Source organism: Epinephelus lanceolatus, chromosome 7 (genome assembly GCF_041903045.1).
Source record: "Epinephelus lanceolatus isolate andai-2023 chromosome 7, ASM4190304v1, whole genome shotgun sequence".
Taxonomy (NCBI): Eukaryota; Metazoa; Chordata; class Actinopteri; order Perciformes; family Serranidae; genus Epinephelus; species Epinephelus lanceolatus.
This window is the reverse complement of record NC_135740.1, coordinates 44,504,916-44,532,130: the sequence shown is the minus strand read 5'-3', so window position 1 is coordinate 44,532,130 and position 27,215 is coordinate 44,504,916. Positions and strand designations below refer to the sequence as shown.

General features: G+C 42.8%; 1 pseudogene across 1 annotated transcript; it reads right to left on the bottom strand.

Annotated features, from left to right (window-relative positions):
- LOC117261462 (uncharacterized) lies at nucleotides 1–26,838 on the bottom strand (annotated as a pseudogene). The gene is made up of 16 exons (XR_013491862.1): nucleotides 26,449–26,838; nucleotides 25,105–25,330; nucleotides 21,075–23,167; nucleotides 18,622–18,795; nucleotides 16,573–16,619; nucleotides 15,697–16,449; nucleotides 11,002–11,008; nucleotides 9,839–9,964; nucleotides 9,413–9,727; nucleotides 7,001–7,079; nucleotides 6,635–6,863; nucleotides 4,711–6,514; nucleotides 3,164–3,337; nucleotides 2,401–2,574; nucleotides 2,104–2,150; nucleotides 1–1,965 (listed from the first exon to the last, which is right to left on the bottom strand). The product of XR_013491862.1 is annotated as an uncharacterized LOC117261462 (transcript).
- Nucleotides 26,839–27,215: the final 377 nt, after the last annotated feature.

Genomic DNA, 27,215 nt, shown 5'->3' with positions numbered 1-27,215 from the left:
TACCTCTATGTATATGTAGAATGAGAAGGTGTGTGGACACTCTACTAAATAAATGAGTAAAGAGACCAAGCAACAATTATCAGATTTATCTGAAATAAAAACAAATAGTAATGCAAATAATTATAGCAGAATGCACAGTACCAGTACAAACAGCTCACAGTAAATGATACCAATATGTACAGTATCAGTACAAACAACAGTAGACACAGTGGAATTATACCAATATGCACATGTAAACAGTCCCCATTCTAGAATAAACGCTACCGTATGGAAACCATGCGGCCGGTTGGAGCTCAAATTGAATGGGAAACAAAGTCCAGTGTTCACTTAGCTGGGCGTAACTTAGCTGGGCGATGTCCGTGGATAGCTGCCTCCGTGAGAAGAGAACAGAAGGAAGGGAGGGGGGTATCACTGTCCGAGGGCTGCCGTAGAATGGCAACCAGGATGTCAGCCGACCAACACTCGCTACCCGCTCCCTGGTTGCGGCGATTTGTGATGCTGGCCAGCTAGGAATGAACTAGCAGCCAGTACAGTACAGTCCTCTCTGGTCTAGCTAACATTTAGCCGTGTTACTTACTGATCCATTAGAAAGAAAGCTAGCTGGACATGGGTTTTGAAGCCTCTTTGGTCACGGAGCTCCCTCCATCTCTTGAACACCTGACTGAGGTTTACTCTTGTTTTTCCTCTTCTTTTATCACTCTCCTTTTTGCTCTTCTTTGCCTCCTCAAACAGAGGAGCTCCTTTTCTTTTGCTAGGCTGTTTTTCACTTGTCTCCAAACTTTGTCCGTCTGCCATTGTGCTCGTGACTCAACTATCTCATGCCCAACTCCTCATAAGGACCAGCTCCAGTGCCTGATTGGCTGACCGACCAATTTTACAATACATGACACGTTTCCTGCCATAAAGCAGATTTTTTCCGCGAAATTTCGGCACCGGTGGCAAAAGCTTATTGCAAAACTAAAGATAAGTAACCTATGTAAACGCTGATAGTCTGATTTTACTGTGGCCACTACCCTGTGCAACCCACATTATTTTCAGAATGATATATTTAGGAAAAGATGCTATCTGTTGCCTCTTTAAGGTGACAAAGGGAGCCCCAAAATATTTGATCACCTTTTCAGGAGCACTGTCTCACCATCATCACCACCATATGGTTGCAACCCAGGACATCCCTTGATTTCTCAGCATCACCCTTGCCTCCATCTTCTTTCAAGCCTCCCTGCCAACCGAGAAACTTAACTGCATTTTCAACAACCTCCTTGCCCATAAACGCATCAAGTACCAGCTCCTGTGCACGCTCAGTCACCTGAATTTCAACATCCACATGTTTAACATCAGCTGTGTGTGACACTGTACAGGCTGAACTATCTGGTCAGCAGTGGGAACGTTTCTTTAACAGAAGACTCTCCATCCTACAGAGAACACAGAGACACTGAGGAACCAGACCTGTGAGACATGAGGCTGAACCCGGACCAGAGCCGAAACCCCGGATACAGAGGTTCAGTGAATGTGGTGTTGAAGGTGGGGAGGTGGATCAGTGTGTCAGAGGAGACTCTGTAGAAAGACAAAGTGCCAGCAGGACAGTCCACATACCTCTACCAGAGGCAGAGGAGGAGGATGTGGTGAGGGATGTTTCTCTGTCATTGTGCCAGACGGAGGTACAACCATCAGAGCATCTCAGACTCCAGGACTGATCATACTCTCCAAACACACAGTCTTCTCTGGCTCCTCTCCGTCTGATTCCTCTGTAACTCACTGATACATCCACCTCTCCACTCCACTCCACCTCCCAGTAACAGCGACCAGTCAGACCGTCTCTACACAGCAGCTGAGGCCAGTAGTCAAATCTGTCTGGATGATCAGGATACGGCTGCTCCTCTTCCACGTGTGTCATCTTTGTGTTGTTGTCCGACAGTTCGATCCCTCTGTTCACTGTGTTTGTGTCGAGCGTGAGTTCACGGGAGTCTGATGGAGAGAATGAGACACAGCTGCCGTTATTATTGTATCTATGACATCAGAGATCTGATTGAGTGATGTCACAGTTTGAAGATGGTTGAATGTGTGCTGCTTTGTTTTCGTGAATCAAATTCAAAACTCACTTACACTTCCTCAGGCCTGGTCTCAACCACTGGACTCCACCAGGCTCCACCCTGAAAGGAGGAGGGGGGTCAGAGCAACACATCCTCTGTCAGCATGGTAACCTGGAGATGACATCGCTCTCATGCACAGTTTATTTAGTCTCTACAAATGTCCTCATATAGAACTAATTATTCATCTACTGATTGTCTTTAAGCTCGGTAGCTCTTCTTCTTATTGGCCGACGACTACAGCTCATTATTTCCACTTCTTCAGGACATAATGTTATCAGTACGACATTGACACTCGATATAAATTTCTGACCTGAGAGTTTCCAGTCTCCAGTGTGGATCCTCCCGTCCAGCAGACAGCAGCTTGACTCCTGAGTCTCCTGGATGATTGTAGCTCAGGTCCAGCTCTCTCAGATGGGAGGGGTTGGACTTTAAAGCTGAGGCCAGAGAGGCACAGCCTTCCTCTGTGATCAGACAGCCTGACAGCCTGCAAACACACAAACCAACACGTGACATAATTTGAAGGGACTGGGAGTGGGGTTGCATTAACATTGTTACTGATTTTTTTGCAGTCACAACTGTAAAGGACTTTTGTGGTGTTGCAACCTCCAACCTTGGTCAGTAAAGAAAATGGGTGGCAGTTATGCTTAAGGTAACAGTCAGGTCAGCAGAAGGCCTAAAAGAGGCTCCTTGTTATGAACGCACTGCACCTTTGGTTTCCCAGTTCTTTCGTAGGAAGTACAGCTGTCCAGATGAGGGTGCCTAGCTGGCTCCATTGCCATAGCTCCCAAGGTTAAGAGAGAGAGAGATTGCCCTGTCTCCAAAACTTAATAGAAGAGTCTTTTTTTCGACATGTGCATTTTGTAAGAGACGGTCAAGGTGATTTAGAGCTTCAGCTCCTAGTGAAAACCTCTTAAACAATGAACATTGAAGGAATTTTGAGCAATTAGAGCTGGTTGCAATCTGCAATCTTCACCACTAGATGCCACTAAATCACCCTAAACCTTACACACTGCACTTTTAATGTAAACCAGGATTTAGGTGGTCATTAGTTGAACATACTGATGAATTCTGACCTGAGAGTTTCCAGTGTACAATGAGGACTCTTCAGTCCACCAGACAGAAGCCTCACTCCCAAGTCCTGCAGGTTGTTGTCACTCAGGTCCAGCTCTCTCAGACTGGAGGACTGCAATTTGAGAACTGAAGACAGAGCTTCACAGCTTCTCTCTGAGAGGTTACAGCCACTCAATCTAAAGAGACAGTGAAGAAAGTCATTTATTTTTCTCTTTAAAAGATAATGACGTTTTAAAGGTGACACAAGCAAGGCATCGTACTTGTTCTGTTGTTGGCTTCCACCATCTGAGGATGTGAAGTCCCAATGAATTACCTTTTTTATTTTTTTTGGGATTGCTGACTGAGATGTCCCTGCAACAAGTGTAAAAACTCTTTCTCAACGAGGATTCAGTATCCAGTGTTAATTTTGTTGACTAAAACTATAACGACGACGATGACGAGCTAAACATAGATCTGGATAATAAAAACTAATTTGAAATCTGTGCTTTATTTTCATTGATGATGAGTAGATGAGTCAGATGAGTAAATCAAACTTGCTTCAGGTAAGTATACCTCTATCTATACCTGTACCTCTATCTATACCTATACCTCTATCTATACCTATCTATACCTATATCTCTATCTATACCTATTTATACTTACACCGATCAGCCAAAGCATTGTTCTGCTGGAAAACCTTTGGTCTGCATCAGTGTTTGAGTGGGTGGAACATGTCAGGTGGTATCCACATGAATGCCAGGACCAAAGGTTTCTCAGCAGAACAATGCACTGAACCAAAATAATCAAAGTTATTCACTTCACCTGTCAGTGGTTTGAATGTTTTGTCTGATTGATGTATACCTCTATCTATACCTATCTATACCTATAACTCTTTTTATACCTATCTATACCTATACATCTATCTAGACACATCTATACCCATACCATATCTATACCTATACCTCTATTTATACCTATCCATACCTATATCTCTGTCTATACCTATAACTCTTTTTATACCTATCTATACCTATACCTCTATCTAGACATATCTATACCCATACCATATCTATACCTATACCTCTATTTATACCTATCTATACCTATATCTCTGTCTATACCTATCTATACGTCTATCTATACCCATCTATAGCTATTCCTCTTTCTATACCTATACATTTATCTATGCCCATCTATACCTATAACTCTAGCTATACCTATGCGTCTATACCTCTATCCATACCCATCTATACCAATACCTATCTATACCTATACCTAAATCAATAACCATCTATACCTATAACTCTAGCTATACCTATGCCTCTATACCACTTCCATACCCATCTATACCAATACCTATCTATACCTATACCTCTATCTATACCCATCTATAGCTATTCCTATTTCTATACCTATACCTCTATCTATACCCATCTGTACCTATACTTATATCTATAACCATCTATACCTATAACTCTAGCTATACCCAACTATACCTACACCTATCTATACCTCTGTCTATACCTATACCTCTATCTATACCTGTAACGCCAGCTGTCTCAGTACTTACAGAGCGTTGTTGGAGGCTTTGACCACAGGCAGCAGCCTCAGAAGAGCGTCCTCTGAAGCAGAGTATTTCTTCAGGTCAAACACATCCAGATCTTCCTCTGATGACAGTAAGATGAAGACCAGAGCTGACCATTGAGCAGGAGAGAGTTCATCTGTGGAAAGACTTCCTGATCTCAAGAACTGTTGGATCTGCTCCACTAAAGAACAGTCATTCAGTTCATTCAGACAGTGGAACAGATTGATGCTTTTCTCTGGAGACAGACCCTCGTCAATCTTCTTCTTGATGTACTGGACTGTTTCCTGACTGGTCTGTGGGCTACTTCCTGTCTGTGTCTGCAGGCCGTGTAGAAGATTCTGGTTGGTCTGCAGTGAAAGACCCAGGAGGAAGCGGAGGAACAAGTCCAAGTGTCCGTTTGGACTCTGTAAGGCCTTGTCCACAGCACTGCGGTGTACATATTTTAGATTCTTTTTATCTTTAAATAATTTAGATAACCAGGGCGGTATTTGTACTTCTGCCATCAGATTGACTCCAGAGTTGATGAAGGTCAGATGGACATGAAGAGCAGCCAGAAACTCCTGAACACTCAGATGGACGAAGCAGAACACCTTGTCTTGGTACAGTCCTCTCTCCTCTTTAAAGATCTGTGTGAACACTCCTGAGTACACTGAGGCTGCTCTGATATCGATGCCACACTCTGTCAGGTCTGACTCGTAGAAGATCAGGTTGCCTTTCTGCAGCTGCTCAAAAGCCAGTTTTCCCAGAGACTCAATCATCTTCCTGCTGTCTGGACTCCAGTGATGATCTGTCTCAGATCCTCCATCAAACTTGATGTTCTTCAGTTTGGTCTGAACCACCAGAAAGTAGATGTACATCTCAGTGAGGGTCTTGGGCAGCTCTCTTCCCTCTCTGGTCTTCATCACATTCTCCAGAACTGTAGCAGTGATCCAGCAGAAGACTGGGATGTGGCACATGATGTGGAGGCTTCTGGATGTCTTGATGTGGGAAACGATTTTGCTGGCCTGTTCCTCATCTCTGAATCTCTTCCTGAAGTACTCCTCCTTCTGTGGGTCAGTGAACCCTCTGACCTCTGTCACCATGTCAACATACTCAGGAGGGATCTGATTGGCTGCTGCAGGCCGTGTGGTTATCCAGAGGCGAGCAGAGGGAAGCAGTTTCCCCCTGATGAGGTTTGTCAGCAGCACATCCACTGAGGTGGACTCTGTAACATCAGTCAGGATCTCATTGTTGTGGAAGTCCAGAGGAAGTCGACACTCATCCAGACCATCAAAGATGAACACAACCTGGAACTCTTCAAACCTGCAGATTCCTGCTTCTTTGGTTTCAGTGAAGAAGTCATGGACAAGTTCCACCAAGCTGTACTTTTTCTCTTTCAGCACATTCAGCTCTCTGAAGGTGAATGGAAATGTCAACTGTATGTCCTGGTTGGCTTTGTCTTCAGCCCAGTCCAGAGTGAACTTCTGTGTTAAGACTGTCTTCCCAATGCCAGCCACTCCCTTTGTCATCACTGTTCTGATTGGTTCATCTCTTCCAGGTGAGGCTTTAAAGATGTCTTCTTGTCTGATTGTTGATTCTGGTCTGTCTGGTTTCCTGAATGCTGTTTCAATCTGTCTGACCTCATGTTCATCATTGACCTCTGCAGTCCCTCCCTCTGTGATGTAGAGCTCTGTGAAGATCTGATTCAGAGGAGTTGGGTTTCCTGCTTTAGCGATCCCCTCAAACACACACCGGAACTTCTTCTTTAGGTTAGATTTGAGTTTACGTTGACAAACTCCAGGGCGACTTTCTGAAAGAACACACAACAAACAAGATAATGAATAACTTATCATGTAAATAAAACATTGTTCATTGAAACATTAGTAAATGTCCCATTTATCCAGTTAAATCTTTAAATAAATCCTCGTACTGCTCTGCAGACAGTCAGCCAGCTCCTCCTGCTTCATTCTTCTGAGGAGGTGCAGTGTGATCTTCAGAAATGCCTCTCTGCTGCTCCTCCTCTGCTCTTCATCCTCACTGTCCAACACCTCCTCATCCTCCCTCTCACTCTCTAAGCATTTTGAGAAGTCTGAACTCAGAACTTTCTGGAACAACTTTAGCTCGTTCTTCACAAATGTGACAATGTTCTCCTCCAACATCTGGAACAGAATATTATGACACAATGAAACTGCAATCATGGAACCAAACATCAGATCCATGATTGACAGATTGACAATCCACTGATCTAAAAAGTACAGTGCAGAGATGTAAATGTAGTTGTTGCACATGTACAGACCATAAATATGGAGTCCAGGTGTGTCTGATGCTGCTGGGCAGACTGACCGCCGGGAACGTCTGAGCTCTCCTCGTCCACACTGTGAAGGAACCATATAGAATGAGCTCATATTATGTGTGTCCACACAGAGACAAAGACAAGGTAAAGGTCCATGAAGTGATATTTGAATGTGAACAGCAATGTCAGATGTTTCCATGTAGTGGTAAAGGTTTATTAGTCCTGCTGAACCCACTGAGAATCAGTAGTTCAGTATGCACTATGATGTCAAGGTATTTTGAAGATCTTGAATCCAAGTGGATGTTTGTGCCAAATTTAAGGAAAAAATTCCCTCAAGGTGTTCTTGAGATATTGCATTCAGGAGACAGATGGGGTCACAGTGACCTTGTCCTTAAACCACCAAATTCTGATAAGTACATTCTTGACTCAAAGTGGATGTTTGCACCAATTTGAAGAAATTCTCTCAAGGTGCTCTTGGGATATCACGTTCACAAGAATGAGATGGATGCAAGGTCGCAGTCAGAAAGTCAGAGAAAATGTATTTATTGTGTTAGTCCAACACAAACATGTGTAAACATGTTAGTCTGCCTGAAATTGTGCTAAATGGAATTTCTAAAGTTGGACTAACACACCCAGATAATGTGATTGGCAGTTGAATTCCCTCTGCCTACAGTCAATCAGACCCAAACTGGCTGAGGCACTCTGAGCATGCTCCACAGTTTCCGCCCCGGGCTTTGACCCGGAAGTCCAATAGCATTAAATGTCTAAGAGAAGAAGACGCCGGTAACAACATGGAGAAATCTACATCCAGAGCTGTGCACCTTTGGACTGACGAGAAGACAAAGTTCATGTTCATGTTTCACCAGTTAGCCACTAGCTAACTGTAGCTAATTTGTTTGTCGATTGTTTGGTCTGTGATGTAATACCTTAACGGGAAAAAGATCCAATACTAACAAGCTGAAGGGGGGCATATCACCACCTACTGTAGCAGAGTCCCGTGCTTGTATATTGGGACAAGGACAGTAGTCCAATTAAATGGCCTACTCAAACTACAACCATAGCTGGACTTGACTGTGCATTTAAACGTACTGACTGACCTTGACCTTTGACCACAAAAACCTATTTAGTTCATTGTTGAATTCAAGTGTATGTTTGTGCCAAATTTGAAGAAATTCCCACAAGGTGTTCTTGAGATGTCACATTCACGAGTACAGCAGAGATGGACAGGCTGACAACCTGAAAACATAATGACTCCAGCCATGGCTGTCACAGGCACAGACACCTAATAAAAACAAGCCAAAATATACTAAGACAGGTTAAAAAAAATACGAGAATGAAAATAAGCCAAGCCAGATGTGGAGTCGACAGACATAATTGAATTTAATGTCACCAAAGCTTTTGAAAGTGACATCATAGTGCCAACAGTGGAGAAACCCAGGGTTGGCACATCCATTTTCCTAAGCTCCATTTTCAGCCAGCTGATGTCATCTTTCAGCTGAGAGTGCTTGCTGTTCACACACAGTTGTTAAAGTTATCAGCTAGCTCAGCTGCCAGGCTAAAGCAAACCCAGCTATGCAAGTGAGATGCAGGCTATCAGCAGTCCGCTTGAAACAAATCCATGAATGATCAGAAATCTCTGAATGATTCGTGAATAGGTTAGTGCTGCAATAATGTGTGGCTGAACAACTGGCTTAAAAACTTGATAAAATTGTCAGTTTATGACTTTTTTACAAAGCTACTGCTAGTTAATCACAACGCTAATGCATGCGCTGACTAACTATCAAAGACAGCAAGCAAGATTATTGATGCTCCTCTCGCCATCAAACTGGAGATTTACCATTAATGTTGCATTTGCAGATCCTCCAGCATCATCAGGGATCTCCACCACCCTTCCCACAGTGTGATTTCCCTCCTGCCATCCAGGAGGAGGTGCAGGAGCACCTGGGCCAAATCAAGCAGAATGCTTAATAGCTTTTATCAGCAAGCAGTCAGGATCATCACTACACTGTGCCCCCCCACCGGCGTTCTCAGTTCCCCACTGGGCCGCAAACCCCATCCATCAGTGCCGGTCACCCGCTGACATGCATCAAACTGAGACATTCACTTTCTCTATAATGCACTTTGATGTAATGTGCTGCTAACAGCTTCTGTTTTTTAGTTTTCTCGTTTTTAAGGGATTTTTTGTATTTATGTATTTTTATCCTTTCTTGTTGGATTGCTGTGGGCCGGGAAGAAGAGCATTTAATTTTTTCTGTATGCAGGTACACAAAAAAATCACAACAAACTAAATCCTGAATCAGACAACTATTTATCATTTTTCACGTGAGCAGCTGGGGTCAACACTTTGTTCCAGTGTTGGTGAAAATATGTTCAATCTTTTAACACATACAAACAACAAATGTCTTCAGTTTTTACCTTTCAACATCAAAAACAAGAGGAATCCCCATGGACCCATTGTTCTGCATGGACACAGAGCTGGGATCTGGTTCAGGTTCAGGTTCAAGCTCAGGTTCCTGTTCCGGTTCCGGTTCCGGTTCAGATTCAGGTCCAGGTCCAGGCCCAGATTCAGGTTCACGTTCAGGTTCAGATTTGGCTTCAGGTTCAGGTCCAGTTACAGGCTTGGGTCCAGGTTTAGATTCAGGTTCAGGTTTAGCTTCAGGTTCTGGTCTGGGTTCAGTTCCAGGTTCAAGTCCAGGTCTAGGAGAGTCTGGTATGTGCAGATGCTCTGGGCTATAAAACAACACACACAGAACTTGCAGTGTGAGTAATGACGGTGAATAATCTGAGTGCTGAGCTCTGACATGAAGAAGAGTCATGGACAGTTAGAGATCCTCATCTCACCTCTGAGCTTCGGTCCGGTTGTCATGGTCCCCACATGGAGTGGTTTTAGAGGGACGGACTCCCTCCTCTGGTTCCTCACACTGATCCATAGCAGAGTCCACACCTTCACACAAACACAACAACCTGCTGGGAGAGATCACACATTATTTATCATTATTCCTCTCAGTCACATGACCAACACACAGAATTCTGACTACAGGAAACATATCAAGCTTTTGGACGGCTCATTCACCTCAATACTAATACACACGTGACTGTGTTCCATGGCTCAGTAGAAATGTTGAAAAACAGCAGCGTGCACAGCTCCAAAAAACTTAGATATATACCTATATTCCTATATAGCTGGAAAGCCCCCCCCCAAAAAAAACTAAATATTTCATGCATTTGGGCTGAACACAGTCATTGAACACAGGGGGGTGGGGGTGGGGGGGGGGGGAGACAGGCTGAGGAAGGGGGCGGAGTGAAGATTGTTCCTCGCTGCGGGGAGAGAGGAGAGGGCTTCCTCCACACTTCAACTTATTTTCATTGTGCCGATGGTGGCTTGGAAAACCGCCCCTAACTGTGTCACACGGGCAGAAGGGAAGGCGGCCAGAGTTCAGCCGGTCCCCTACTCCACACTTTGACTTATTTTATCCTCCTTGGTTCTATTTCTCCCTCTCTGGGAGCCTGGGTTCACCGCGCAGCAGCCCACCCCACCGCATCCATCCACCCCTCCCTCCCTCGCAGCCCACACATATACCCCCGAGGCTCGGCTCTCTCTGGACAGAATGGTTTTATAGTAAGGGGAGGAGTAAAGGGAGGAGGGCAGGCTTTAGCGTGGACAGTTAGTGACGTCATTCGCCTCGAAAAAGAATCATTTGCCTCCAATGTAATGTAATGTAAATTCAAATGTAGTAACCAGGTTTCAAGCTATAGAGGGAACTCCATACCACATTTTTAAAATAAAATGTAGATTTTCAACAGTTTGCACTAAACTGTCAAGATGTTGAGCAGGATCAGTCAGTAACACTACTATATAACCAGAAACAATGATTATCACCTGAAAAAAAATGGTTTTAGGGTTTAGTTACTCTTTAAACAATCACACGGTCAACATCAATTCAGCTGTTTCTCCAACCACAACAATCAATGATGTCATTTCAATCCATCAAAGCTCTACTTACTGAATTTCTCACCATGGACTTCATCAGGTTGCAGCTCTCTTCTGTCCTCAGCAGCTCTGTGTAAAAAAAAGAACCCTAATGCTTCGCTGCAACTTCAACTTTTATCAGACGAAGTGAAGTGATGCTGCATCGTATCCTTCATTAGTGTGTGTGTGTGTGTGTGTGTGTGTTTGTTTGTTTCTGTGGCCTCACGTGACTAATGTATGTGGTCTGACTGGTTGGACTGAATCTGAGCTGCGTTCACAGGATCAAATGTTATTGTCAACAGAACCTGTACAAAGTTGCTTTGATTCAAACCAAGCAAATTCATCATCTCATGTCATCGTGTAACAAACTCACAAACTTTGATTTAAAGAAAAAGAAAAGTTAAAAATAAATCAAAGTTTTGAATTCTGTTGTTCAGAGCAGATAGTTTAGAGGACCCCTGACAGCCGTCTGTCACCTTGTCTTCTTGTATATGAAGAGTAGTGTGGAACTGATGAAACCTTTGCAGCCGTTGCTGTGCAGAGTTTAACTTCCTGGCTACAAACCATAGACTGTAAAAATAAAAACTGAGTAAACACATTCATAAAGACAACAGAAACTGACCTGAGAGAGTTTTTAATTACCACTCTGGCTTTGTCGATCTGGTTGTACCTGTTGGGGCGAGGCAAATTATCTCTTACCATCCTTAGTGCAGATAAATGATGTCATCCCATAATTTCAAGCACATCTCCACCCAGATTTCACCTGACTCAAAATCTAATGAGCCTAATAATAGAAAACACCTGTGTGGCTGTGCAGACACTTTAATTTGTAGTATCTAAAGCTGTCAGATAAATGTAGTGCAGTGCAACATAAACCTTTGAAATGTAGTGGAGTACAAGTATCAAGTAGCACTACATGGAAACATTCGACTCATTGAGACATAAATGTGTTGCATGTGAAAGAGTTACAGATAGTTTGGTCTGATCCCAACGTCCACACTCATGCACTTTGTATTTATTTATTTATTTAATTGTTTTATAATGGTATATAAAGTCCAAATAGTGAAATAGGAAAAATAAGAAATGTTTCAGGAGAGGTTAAGGAGGCTTATACAAACAGACCTCTGCTCAACTGAAGGAGAAAACAGACAATGACCCAAAAAAAGGGATTATACAGAAAAATACAACAAAAGATAAATAACAACAGGAAAAATAATACAATATAAACCAAGAAATACAGGGAGCACAGTGCAAAGAAAAAAGAAAAAAATGGTGTAAAAATATATGTATAAGTCAAGAAATAATAAGACATCATGAATTGAATGTAATGATAATTTCCTTGTAAAATTTTCTAAGCATAAAGGGCTCTTGACAACATGTGCTGTGGTGTTCCAAATTTGTACACCATGATATCTGAAGGCATACCCCCAATGTTTCATTTTGTAAAAAGGAGGGTGGAGCTGATTACTCTGTCTTGTACTATATGAGCGAATTTGGGAATTTAATTTAAAGAAACTTTACTTGACTTCATACGAGTAGAGGAAATCTCTGCTAGTCACTAAGCTAATTTATACAATGTAAAATGCCATAGGCTTGTGCTAATAATGTTAGCATGTTGTATTTGTTTGGAAAACATGTTTAGTATAAGACAGTTGTTTTGTCAATGAATCCTGTGAGCTGTGGTGGAGCCGAATTTTGTAACTTCACCTTTGTTAAATGTTGCTGTTGTTCCCGGCTTCATATAGGCTGAAGCAGAGGAAATCTCTGCTAACCGCAAGGCTAATTTATACAATGTAAAATGCCATAGGCTTGTGCTAATAACGTTAGCATGTTGTATTTGTGGGGAAAATGTGTCCAGATAAAGACAAGTGTTTGTTTGTGAATGCTGCGAGTTATAGTGAAGCTGATTTTTGTTTGTTTGTGTACTTGAAATTGTCTCTATTAAGTCATGTTTAACGTGTGTTTTGAATCAACTAACCTTTACAGCACTTCACAGAAACCCCACTGCTTCTATTTTATTAGCATGAATTCTGCACTGAGCGCTGTTGGCTGGGTGTTTTCTTTTTCTGAGCGCCGATGGAAAAATGTTTAACTTTGCATAAAAACACCGTGCTCATCACTGTCACTTCAGACATTCAGTCACAGTGGAGGAGGAACAAATACCGCAAAGACAAACTGTCACATCTTCAGGCTGTTCTCATGTAGGCTATTGTTCATATGTTTTCCTACGAAAAGAAATGCACCACAATTTGTACAGGTCAGACCATAGACATATATACATAGACGCCGCATCGAGTGCCTGAGCGCGTCCTCGCCGGCCACCATCTTGGATGGGTCTCGCTTCGCCTCCACAGTGCATTCACTTCTATTGAGGAAGGAGCTGTATGCACAAGTAAAATAGAATAACTCACTGAATTTTCAACTGATTTTCACGAGGTTTGGTTTGTTACAAATGGCACACATGTAGTTATGATACAGGATGCTTTCGTACATTAAAAATACGGGATTTCATGCTTTAATACTTTCTGCAGATAGCAACAGCATGTTATTTAGGTCACAACACAGTTCTTCTATTCACCTCAACCCCAGAGTGCGATAGATAGATAGATAGACACACACACACACACACACATATATATATATATATATATATATATATATATATATATATATATATATATATATAGGCTATACTGTATATACTGTATAAACACAATATACACACAATATACACAATGCAAAACATAGTATAGCATATTAATAAATTTATTAATATATTTTAATAAAGAAAAAGCTTGATTGTTGATTGAGTTTATTTCTCACACACACTCACTCTCTTTTATACCCACAGCCATCAGACTTAATAATTCTTTGTTAAATAGATGATCTTACAGACCTCTTTGAAATTTTCTTTTCGGGGATTAATAAAGTTCTTCTTATTCTTATTACACTGACTGCTGTGATCCCTCAAAAGTAGTAAAAAAAACAAATATTAGTATTTACATAAACACTGAAATTAATTTTGGTATTGGTATTATAACTATGAAAATGGGACTGTGGTCAAGATAATTTGAAAAAAGATACAGAAGGATGAGCAGCAGGGGATATTTGCAGCACAGCTGGTGGAAAAGTGAATATGTGCACAAAGGTGTGCTATACATAATATGCTATACTATGTTTTGTATTGTGTATATTGTGTTTATACAGTATGTTTATACAGTATGTAAATACTGCGTATGTATATATATATATATATATATATATATCCCACTCTGGGGTTGAGGTGAATAAAAGAACTGTTGTGACCTAAATAACATGCTATTGCTATCTGCAGAAAGTACATGTGTGCCATTTGTAACAAACCAAACCGTGTGAAAATCAGTTACAAATTCAGTGAGTTATTCTACTTTACCCGTGCATACAGCTCCTTCCTCAGTAGAAGTGAATGCACTGTGGAGGCGAAGCGAGACCCATCCAAGATGGCGGCCGGCGAGGACGTTGGCTCTGATAGGCAGCGGCAGTCAATGCGGCGTCTATGTATATATGTCTATGGGTCAGACGTAATGATCAGGCAATAATCTGTATAACCCACATCATTTTTGAAGGCTGTGATCATGTGACAAATTGACCTATGGCTAAGCCCCGCCCTCAAACGCGATGAGCCAATCACAGTGCGTATAGCCATTCCCATACACTCGGACATTCTCTGCCTGGACGTCCATTGAAATGCATTACAGAAAGTCAGTTTGTTCGGTTTTATGAGCTTTTTCTGAGATTTGAAGTCTAAAAATGGTCAAACGGTGTGCATGGGGTACATGCAACTCTGACACAAGGTATCCTGAGAGGCTGGGCGACCAGGTGTATTTTTTACACTTTAAACCACATCTCAACCAAGAAAAGTGTCTCCTTTGGATAAAGTTGTGCGGTAACGTTAGACCACAACATCAACTCAACGTGAATAAGATTAACAATGATGTCTACATCTGTTCTAAGGTAAGTCAACATTGTGTTTGAGGCAACATATTGTCACTTTGCTGGAAAGAAATATAAAGTTATCTTTAACATCTCTAGCTAACGTTAGCTAAAGTTAGCCTAACGTTAGCTCCTAGCTGCGTTGTTCATCATGTCACCTTGTTTGCTGGGAGTTCATTAGCCTATTTTGTTCTAGTTTTGTACTTTGGTGATGGTACATCATTGTTAGCTGTTGTCCAAAGGGCTCTAGTTAAGCTAACGTTAACTTCTGGAGCTTAGCTTCATTAACTTATCTGTAATGGCAGAGATAACAAAGGTTGGCAAACGTTATGCTGAATGATTCAGTGTAAATACTGTAGCACCAAACTAACGGAGAGACACTCTTGGTAAAGATGGTAAAAAGGCCGTTATCCTTTTCTCATATTCTGAGCCAAAAACCTTAACTTCAGTGGAACAATGCTGATCCTCTATCTTGTTGTCTTTGATTTTCCCCAAACCTAACCTTCTTAACTTTACAGTAAGTACATAATGTCATTGATGGGGCACCAGTTCATCATCGTACGACCCGTTGTATGAGGATACGCTGGTTAAGTGCTGAACAATAGAGGAGAAATCTGATAATATACTGTATACGTATATTGTGTTTCCTCTAATGAGCCCACACAGACCAGTAGGTTCATCCTCTCTCCCTGCATGCTTCACCCTTCCACTCATCCAAAGGAAAAACTCTCCCTTGTGCTGACATGTTTACTTTAGCGGATATTTCGCAGTACAGCAACCAGACGCAACCAAAGTGTCTCAAGTAAAAAAACACTGTACCCCCAAAGCACTTTAAAAGCTCCTAGCTGGGCGTTTTCTGAGGAGCAGCTGGCATTTTCGGCTGGGGAAAAAACGCTTTGGTGGACACGGGGCCTTACAGGATGAGGCACTCCCTCCTGCAGAGAACACAGAGACACTGAGGAACCGGACCAACCAAACCAGAACCTAAACCCTGGATACAGAGGTTCAGTGAATGTGGTGTTGAAGGTGTGGAGGTGGATCAGTGTGTCAGAGGAGACTCTGTAGAAAGACAGAGTGCCAGCAGGACAGTCTACATACACTGCTACTCTACCAGAGGCAGAGGAGGAGGAGGAGGAAGAAGACGAGGAGGATGTGGAGGAGTTAGTAGTGATGGGTGTTCTGCTGTTGTTGTGCCAGACAGAGTAACCAACATCTGAGCAGAACAGACTCCAGGACTGATCATTCCATCCAAACACACAGTCTTCTCTGGCTCCTCTCCGTCTGATTCCTCTGTAACTCACTGATACATCCACCTCTCCACTCCACTCCACCTCCCAGTAACAGCGACCAGTCAGACCGTCTCTGCACAGCAGCTGAGGCCAGTAGTCAAATCTGTCTGGATGATCAGGATACAGCTGCTCCTCTTTCACATGTGTCACCATCCTGTTGTTGTCAGATAGTTTGATCTTTCTGTTCACTGTGTTTGTGTCGAGTGTGAGCTCACAGGAGTCTGATGGAAAGAGCGAGACGCAGCTGCCGTTATTATTGTATCTATGACATCAGAGATCTGATTGAGTGATGTCACAGTTTGAAGATGGCTGATTTTCATGAATCAAATTCAAAACACACTTACACTTCCTCAGACCTGGTCTCAACCACTGGACTCCACCAGGCTCCACCCTGAAAGGAGGAGGGGGTCAGAGCAGCACATTCTCTTTCAGTATGGAAACATGGACATGACATCAGAGCTGCACAATATCAATCCAGAAAAGATGAAGGATGTTCTGCAGGGCAACAGTTTTGCCATTGTTGCATTGGAGGTTTGAATAAAGTGTTAATTTTGGCAGCTATTTTAGATTTAGTCTCAGTCTTGAGATGAAAATACTTTTAGTCACATTTTAGTCATTTTTATCCTTCATACTTTTAGTTCATTCATTTTTTATCTTCAAACTAATCCAGTGAGGGTTAACTCATGTATCAGAAATTAGAATCAATCTGACAGGTTGTATAAAAATTCAATTTAGACATTTTTTTTTCCTACATCTACAAATAATTTGTGCACAGTTCCAAACTGTCATGTCTCCAGCAGTGTTTGACAGGTTTAAGGGCTGATTCACGAGCACACATTTACTGATCATCATTTGAAAAGCTCAACATCTCTCTATTTATGCTCTCAACAAATTACTAATGTGAGACAACTAGGATTTGTCCCCAGGTTCATTGTAAACTCTGACTTATCCATGTGACTGTTAAGAAGCAGAAACATAACTTGTTTCTTCATGTGCAACATGTTAGTCTGGAGGTTTAAACTGGTGTCCTCTCACAGAGTTGGTGATTCAAACTAAACTTTCATCTCTGTCAGAGAAAACTGATCTGAGTTCAGACTGTTTACTTACAACACAGCTACACTCACAGATAACTGAGCCTCCTACCTGCCTGTCAAACACCATCAACCCAGAAACCTTCTCCAGTCCGGACTGAGTGGAGTCCTGCGGGGTGAAGCTGTGAAGTCTGCGAGCGGAGCTAGCTGCTAACAGCCACCACTGCAACTAACAAACTCCACAAATCCATTCAGCAGCTCCACCATCCACAGTCAGACACACACGGCTGATTATTTACTGCTGAATTAAAGCTCCACTCTAAATGTTCCTGTGGGCTACTAAAACATCCTGGTGCAGACTACTTACTGGAGTTTACCAGCCTGTCACTCATGCAGCATTTGAAGATAATTGCAAGCACGGCTGATCTCTGGTTACAATGTCTGATCGTCCACCACGAACATTTTCATCACATCTCATCTCAACGAAAATGAAACATAGATTTTGTCTTAGACGATAGATTTTATTATCAAGATATATTTTTAGGTCATCATCGTCTTGTTTTCATCATGGAACAAAAGTCATTGATGATTAATTTTCATCATAGTTTTGGTAAACTAAATCAACACTGGTTGCCTATTTAGAATGAATGCTTATAAGCTGTCCCTGCTGTGGTACACACAAACGCACGTCAAGGCTGGCAGACTCTTCCCGAACCTATTACTTCGTCAACTTCTACCAATCAAATTAGCCACAAAACAATGTTTGAGGTCAGGCTAGGTCACTGCAAAGAGTATCCAAGTTTTGATTGTGGTTATGTAAGAAGCAGACACAAGCCTAGCCTGTAGCTTCTCGAAACTAATCTTGCTTACAGCAAGATTAGTTTCGAGAAGCTGTATGTTAGCTCTACCAGAGATATTTGGGGTTTTCCCTGCTGTTATATGGCCTAGGTGCCATACATATTTACATAAACATAACATGGAAAGTATCTCAACAAGCCGATGCATGGGACTGGACTGTTGGCCAGCAAGCAAAATTCACCAAAGTGAGGTGGTTGAGTCACTCTGTTAGAATGATGGGTTGATTAACAAATCAATCAACCTCAGTAAACTAAAAAGCCCCAGCTAAACTGGGTGTTGTCACGTTAACAAAGTGAGATGGAGCCATGAAGGCTAAACCTGACTGTCGTCCAAATTTCCAAATGTAATAGCAAGTTATATCCTACTTAGGTTGAGTGCAAACAATCCATTTTCTCAACTCTATTGCTCTCCTTTTGATCTTATTTCCTGACAGTGTTATAGGAAATACGTTTCTACCTCCTCTATCAAACTAATTGTCTTTGGCTGCCGCAGGCCTTTTCATACCTGATCGTTTCCAGTCTCCATTGTGGATCCTCCCGTCCAGCAGACAACAGCTTGACTCCTGAGTCTCCTGGATGATTGTAGCTCAGGTCCAGCTCTCTCAGATGGGAGGGGTTGGACTTTAAAGCTGAGGCCAGAGAAACACAGCCTTTCTCTGTGATCAGACAGTCTGACAGCCTACAGATACACAAAACAACACACGTTGCATCATCTGAAGGTAGTGTAAGGGCTAAAAGGTACTGTATCTATTAGTGTCATCACCAATATAAAATCTTTGAATCTAATACTTCCACTACCTCATAATTCAAATGACCTACATCTGTAAGGCTTTTATTATGGTTGGGTACATAAAATCTGAGTGGGTCATGTTCAAAACCTCCACTGTGGAGGCTGTCGTTCGGAGTTGTGGTCAGAAGGTCATTGGTGCCTGTTGTGATGGTAACCTATGGGGCCATACACATGCTGCATTTTTTGCGCCCTAAAATGAATTGTTTTCAATGTAGACATGCAGCAGGCATGCTCAAAACACCACAGTGATGCCACAGTGGTACAAATGCTTTCCCGAGCTCCTATTTTTCAGGGCGTGACAGCCTTATCTATATCCTTGGCAGATGTCTCAGAGTTAGGCATAATGTTCCTCAATGACAAGGTGCCAGGTGTGAATGCCATACACCCTAAAATGCTTTAGGGTCTGGACATTGTTGGGCTGTATTTGCTGACGCACCTCTTCAGTGTTGTGACAGGGGTGGGGACAGTGCCTGTGGAATGGTAGACTGGGGTAGTGGTTCCCATTTTTCTTTTTCTTTTTTAAATGGGACTAAGGTAAAGGAAGGTAAACTCCAATTACGTATCTGGAAATAACCCTGCAGGAAGGAAGCTCTAAACAACCGCCAAACTTAAGTTTCAAGAGTGAAAATATGATTTCTGTCCTGGCCATTAAAATTGACCAGCTCTTAATCCTTGCAGAGCTGCTAGAGGGGTCATGGTAATTTGCCCATCCAGTCTTTATGTGCTTTGTGGACTTGAAGAAGGTTTACAACAGTGTCCCCTCAGGGAGTCCTGTGGGGGGCACTGCAGGAGTGTGGGGTACCAGGACTGTTGCTTTGAGCCATCCAGTCCTTGTATAACCAAAGTGAGAGTTGTGTCTGTATGCTCGGCACAAACTCAAACACATTTTCAATGGGGGTCATCCCTTGTCGCTGATTCTGTTTGTGATATTCATGGACAGGATCTTGAGGAATGGAGGACAGTGTGCAGTTGAGGGACCTCCAAATTGTGTCCTGCTCTTTGCAGATTATGTGGTTCTGATGGCTTCATCAGACCGTGATCTCCAACACACATTTGCAGAAGAGTGTGAAGCAGTCAGGATGAAAGTCAGCACCTCCAAGACTGAGACCATGGCTCTCTGCCAGAAAATGGTAGATTGTCTTCTAGCCTTCCTCTAGCCCTTCTAGCCTGTGGTCATGAGCTTTGGGTAGTGACCGAAAGCATGAGTTCATGGATACATGCAGCCAAAATGAGTTTCCTCTGTAGTAGCTGGTCTCAGCTTTACAGATAGGGTAAGGGGCTAAGACATCCAGAAGGAGCTTGGACTACAGCTGCTGCTCCCCTTTTGAATCAGCATCAAAAGGGGCCAGTTGAGGGGGTTCGGGCATCTGGTCAGGATGCTTTCTGGGCACCTCCCGTTAAAGGTTTTCCTGGCACATCCAACTGATAAGGGGCCCTTAGGCAAACCCAGTGAACACACTGGAGGGTGTTATATCTCATCTGATCTGGAAACGCTCGAGAATGGAGAAGCTGGAAAATGTTGTTGAGGAAAGTGAAGTTTGGAATGCCTTGCTTAGCCTACTACCTCTGCAACAGGTCCTGGATAGGTGGAAGATAATGGATGGAGCTGATTAGATAAAGAGTTGCACGTTACAGACTCTCACTAGTTTGGACGAACATCAAACCTTCAACACATCACAAAGGTAAATTACACCACTTCAGATGCTCACAGTCATCTACAGCGCAGGAATCCAAACCAGTGTGGCACATAAGAGTAGTATGTTGTGAAAATAAATATAAAAACTATTTTCAACCACTCCTGTTCCCTCATTCAGCTACAATAATCCTCCAAAGGATTGTTTGAAAATAAGAAATAAATGACGGTTAACCACATAAGAGCTGGAGTGCACTGTTATATCAGCATGATGAGTACGTATTTACCAAAATCACCCTCAGACCAGCAGAGTAACTGCTCTAAAATTAAAAAGAAACTGTATGAGTTTACAGAAAAATGTTTGTTGGATAACCGGCTGGATGTGTCTAGATCTGCACAGTTACACAGTTCATGACTCAGGTTCTGACTCTCAAAATTTCTCTGGCATTTCAAGCTTCAAAGGCAGAGGCAGAATTACAATTACAATTACAATTACAATGAGAATGTTTTCATGGAAAGCTATTCAAAGGGTCACCTGAGAGTTTCCAGTGTACAGTGTGGACTCTTCAGTCCAGCAGACAGTATCTTCACCCCTGAGTCCTGCAGGTTGTTGTCACTCAGGTCCAACTTTCTCAGACTAGAGGACTGGGAGCTGAGAACCATGGACAGAGCTTCACAACTTCTCTCTGAGAGGTTACAGCCACTCAGTCTAAAAAGACAATAAGTGAAGAATGAAAGAAGTTATCAATCTTCCTCTCGAAATCTACCCTCTTGAAAAGACAGTGTAATTAGAAGTGTAAATAGCCCTCTACCTTTTTACTTACAGAGCTGTGTTGGAGGCTTTGACCACAGGCAGCAGCCTCAGCAGAGCCTCCTCTGAAGCAGAGTATTTCTTCAGGTCAAACACATCCAGATTTTCCTCTGATGACAGTAAGATGAAGACCAGAGCTGACCATTGAGCAGGAGAGAGATCATCTGTGGAAAGACTTCCTGATCTCAGGTACTGTTGGATCTGCTTCACCAGAGAACGATCATTCAGTTCATTCAGACAGTGGAACAGATTGATGCTTTTTTCTGCAGAGAGACTTCCCTCAAACTTCTTCTTGATGTAGTGGACTGTACCCTGACTGGTCTGTGAGCTACTTACTTTAAGTCTCAGCAGGCCTTGTAGTAAAGTCTGATTGGTCTGCAGTGAAAGACCCAGAAGGAAACGGAGAAACAAGTCCAGGTGTCCATTTGGACTCTCTAAGGCCTTGTCCACAGCACTTTGGTAGAACTGTGTCTCTGCAGATTCATCTTGTCTTGATTCAGACTTCTGGGAGGTTGTTTGTTCTTCTGCCATCAGATTGACTCCAGAGTTGATGAAGTTCAGATGGACATGAAGAGCAGCCAGAAACTCCTGAACGCTCAAATGGACAAAGCAGAACACCTTGTCCTGGTACAGTCCTCTCTCCTCTTTAAAGATCTGTGTGAACACTCCTGAGTACACTGAGGCTGCTCTGATATCAATGCCACACTCTGTCAGGTCTGACTCATAGAAGATCAGGTTGCCTTTCTGCAGCTGATCAAAAGCCAGTTTTCCCAGAGACTCAATCATCTTCCTGCTGTCTGGACTCCAGTGTGGATCTGTCTCAGATCCTCCATCGTACTTGATGTTCTTCAGTTTAGACTGAACCACCAAGTAGTAGATGTACATCTCAGTGAGGGTCTTGGGCAGCTCTCTTCCCTCTCTGGTCTTCATCACATCCTCCAGAACTGTAGCAGTGATCCAGCAGAAGACTGGGATGTGGCACATGATGTGGAGGCTTCTGGATGTCTTGATGTGGGAAACGATTTTGCTGGCCTGTTCCTCATCTCTGAATTTCTTCCTGAAGTACTCTTCCTTCTGTGGATCAGTGAACCCTCTGACCTCTGTCACCATGTCAACACACTGAGGAGGGATCTGATTGGCTGCTGCAGGCCGTGTGGTTATCCAGAGGCGAGCAGAGGGAAGCAGTTTCCCCCTGATGAGGTTTGTCAGCAGCACATCCACTGAGGTGGACTCTGTAACATCAGTCAGGATCTCATTGTTGTGGAAGTCCAGAGGAAGTCGACACTCATCCAGACCATCAAAGATGAACACAACCTGGAACTCTTCAAACCTGCAGATTCCTGCTTCTTTGGTTTCAGTGAAGAAGTCATGCACAAGTTCCACCAAGCTGTACTTTTTCTCTTTCAGCACATTCAGCTCTCTGAAGGTGAATGGAAATGTCAACTGTATGTCCTGGTTGGCTTTGTCTTCAGCCCAGTCTAGAGTGAACTTCTGTGTTAAGACTGTTTTCCCAATGCCAGCCACTCCCTTTGTCATCACTGTTCTGATTGGTTCATCTCTTCCAGGTGAGGCTTTAAAGATATCTTGTTGTCTGATTGTTGTTTCTGGTCTGTCTGGTTTCCTGGATGCTGTTTCAATCTGTCTGACCTCATGTTCATCATTGACCTCTGCAGTCCCTCCCTCTGTGATGTAGAGCTCTGTGTAGATCTGATTCAGAAGCGTTGGGTTTCCTGCTTTAGCGATCCCCTCAAACACACACTGGAACTTCTTTTTCAGGTTAGATTTAAGTTTATGTTGACAAACTGCAACAGCATATCCTGCATGAACACACATCAAATAAGTTCAATGAACAATTTATAAATTATATATTTCAACATTTCATTCCCCAAAAAGAATGAGTATATGATTAAACAGATGGGGGACAATTTGAAGAAATATAATATACATATAAAATATATCTTCAAATTTATTTAGTGATGTCTGTGATTGTCTCTGATGTATTTTGTCCTATTGTTATTTCAAGCTTTGTTTGTGTTTCTTTCTATCTGCTGTAGTCAAATCTATCTTGATGTCTCAGCCACTGACAGGTTAACTGAATAACATTGATCATCTCGTACAGTGCAATGTCCTGCTGGGAAACCTTGGGTCCTGGCATTCATGGGGATGCCACTTGACATTTACCATGTACCCAAACACTGTTGCAGAGCAAAGAAACCTCCTCACGGTAATGGCACTACCCAGTGGCAGTGGAATCTGGGGAACAGGGGCCACATTGAGGCCTTGAGCTCTTTGTTGCATCCATCCAGCCGTTCCTGAGCAGTTTTGTCATGCAGAGTGGCGCACTTTCTGCTGAGGGGGCTATTGCCATCGGGGAGTGCCACTGCCTTGACAGTGGTGTACTTGATTTGCAACAGTGTTTTGGTGGGTTAGGCATGCCAAGTGGCATCGTTATGAATGCCAGGACCCAAGGTTTCTCAGCAGAACATTGAATCCTACAAAGAGGATCAATGTTATTCACTCATCTGTCAGTGGTTTTAATGTTGTGGCTGGTCGGTGTATAAATGAGGGAATATCTTTGGAGAAATTGTGTTCATCTCTCCAGTAGAATTCCACAGACTTGGCAGGGAGCATTAAAGCTGTTCTGGAGGCTTGTGTAAGCCTGACTCCATACTAAGAGACTGCATGACAGACAACAGTTTGTCCAGATGAGGAACCACAGGTCAAGGTGCTCTGTTGTTTCACTGGGTGTCCCCCAGGGGTCAGTATTGGGTCCACTTTTATTCATCATCTACCTCATTCCCCTGGGCACAATCCTCTGTCACCATGGTGTTCATTTCCACTACTACGCATACGACTCACAGTTCTACATCTCCACCAAACCCTCCACTGCCCTTCCTCCCACCTCCCTCACCACCTGCCTTCAGGACATCAGGAGTTGGATGAGCAGGAACTTCCTGAGGCTCAATGGAAGCAAAACCGAGGCCCTGCTCATCAGTTCAAAAAACACCCTGGCCCAAAAACCAAAGCACCCATGTCCCTCACATCATCACTGATAACTTCCCTGTCCCCTTCTCCAGCCACGTCAAGAGCCTCGGTGTCACTCTGGACAGCACTCTTTCATTTGAACCACACATAAAAAATATTACCCAGACCGCATTCCTCCACCTCCGCAACATTTCCAGACTCCGCCCATCACTGTCCCAGTCCAGCACTAAAGTCCTGGTCCATGCCTTTGTTACATCTTGTATTGACTATTATAATGCAGTACTCTGGCCTTCCCACCAAACTCATCAATAGGCTTCGAATCATTAAAAAATTTGGCTGCCCGGATCATCACCAAATCATCCAACCACATGACCCCCATTCTCATCCAACTACACTGGCTCCCTGTTCAGTACCGGATTGATTACAAAAACTTTTTGCTCACTTTCAAAGCCCTCCACAACCTAGCCCCCACTTACCTCTCTGGCCTCCTTCAGGAGTACACCCCCTCCCGCTCCCTGCGCTCTTCCCCTGCTGGTCTCCTGACCATCCCCACCTCACGCCTCAGCACCATGGGTGCCACGACTTTCAGCTGCACTGCCCCCAGGCTCTGGAACTCCCTACCACCACACATCTGACAGCATGACATCCTTCAAATCCAATCTCAAAACCCACCTGTTCAAATCGGCCTATGCACACTGACTATTCTCTTGAGACTGTAGTAAATGTTCCATTTATCCAACATGTTAAATCTTCAGAGAAATCCTCTTACTGCTCAGCAGACAGTCAGCAAGCTCCTCCTGTTTCATTCTCCTGAGGAAGTCTAGTGTTATCTTCAGAAATGCCTTTCTGCTGCTCCTCCTCAGTGCTTCAGCCTTACTGTCCAACACCTCCTCTTCCTCCTGACTCTCTGAGCATTCCGGATGATCTGAACTCAGAGCCCTCTGGATTTTCTTCAGCTCAGTTTTCACATAAGTGACAATGTTCTCCTCCAGCACCTGGAACAGAATATTCAGTCCAGTCACCAGTAGAAAATGTTGACATATTACCTTTCTGCAAACCACAAATACATTATATTTGCATATTTCATATGTAATATATTAATGTTTCTAAAGTGATGTAGTATATGAGCTGACTTTGTCATCAGGAGGTGGAGGGAATGCTGCCTGACGTGACATCTCGGCGAGATGCCAGCCAAGCTGCAGAGCTGCAACAAAACGTTTGTGATTTTGGAGTCATTGCTAAATTTCCAGCATCTTTTTGGACACCAAACTTGGGTGGTTTATAGTTGTTACTGAATTTTCAGCAGCTTTTTAGCCACCAAACATAGGCATTTTGTGGTAAACTGTTGTTGTATTTCCAGCTGCTCTTTAGGCACCAACAGTGAGTATTTAAAGAAAGCCTTGACTGAATTTCCAGCTGCTTTTTAGGCACTTACAGTGGGTGTTATGTAGCACCCCGTCACTGAATTTCCAGCTGCTTTTTTGGCACTAAACCTGGGTTTTTTGTAGCGACCCCTTGCTGAATTTCCAGTGGCTTTTTAGACACCAAACATGGGCGATTTGTAGCAACTCGCTGCTGTCTTTCAAATGGATTTTTGTCATTAAATAATGTTTTCAAGTGACCCATCACTGTTTTCCCAGCGGGGGATAGTGGCACAAAGAGAAGGTGTTTTTCATGGAGAAACCGCTGCATTTCATGTCAGGATAGTGGCATGAACAACATTTGTTTTTTTAACAAGACATTGCTGCAGTTTAGTGGGGATTGTGCCCCAAGAACTACATTATGATTTACCTAAACTATAACCAAGTGGTTTCTGTGCCTAAACCTCACGTTAACCACAGCTTTGTTGAAACATAAAGTTTCAACGCATTTGCTACAGAATAATGAAATTTAACACATCTGTGGTTTGCAGAGACATACAATACCAACAAATTTTCTGTTGATTTGGTTGTAATATTAAATGAATGAAACAATCACATTAAAATGGTCGAACCATATCATACCATATTACATCTTTAATTTACAGACTGACAATCCACTCATCTGAAAAGTGCAGCACAGAGATGATTGTGAACAGAACAGATGTAAAAGTAGTTGTAGTACATGTACAGACCATAAATATGGAGTCCAGGTGTGGCTCATGTTGGGCACACTGACCACTGGGAACGTCTGAGCTTTCCTCGTCCACTCTGAGGAGGAATCACACAGAATTAGCTCACATTATGTGTTTCCACACAGAGATACAAGACAAAGGTCCATGAAGTGATATTTGCATGTAAAGCTGATAACTCCCTGTGATGGTAAAAGTATACTTATCCTGCTGATTCCACTGAGAATCAAGAGCTCACTCTATGGCTGGTTGTAGCTGACAGCTCAGTTTTCTTTCATGTCATTTAGGGCATTAATTCATTAGGACAACACACATTAAGCAGCATTACTGTGAATGAGCCAGTGTTAGGCCCCGAACACACAGAGAGCGTTTTGCAGGTAAAAAAAACGCAAGGTGCACCACACTGCATTTTTTAAAAATGGAATGCCAGTAGTAAAAAAAAAAAAAAAAAAAAACAGGAGGCAACCACGGACTCAACTGCTTATTCTATCCTTCCTTCGATTACAAATTCAACTGGGCCAGATTTTAAAACCAGAAAATGTCGATGAGCGATATATATTTATATACATATATATATATATATATATATATATATGTATATAATCTTGAAGTTACATTCCCATCATCTGCACGCGGCTTATGCTGTTGTCTGACTTCACCCTGTTGTGTCTGTGTGTCTGAGTGTGTGTGTGCTGTGAGGGGGAGGTCAGCCCTGACATGCAGAGAGCAGAAGAGAGGCTGCTTCATGATGATACATGGAACCAAAACTT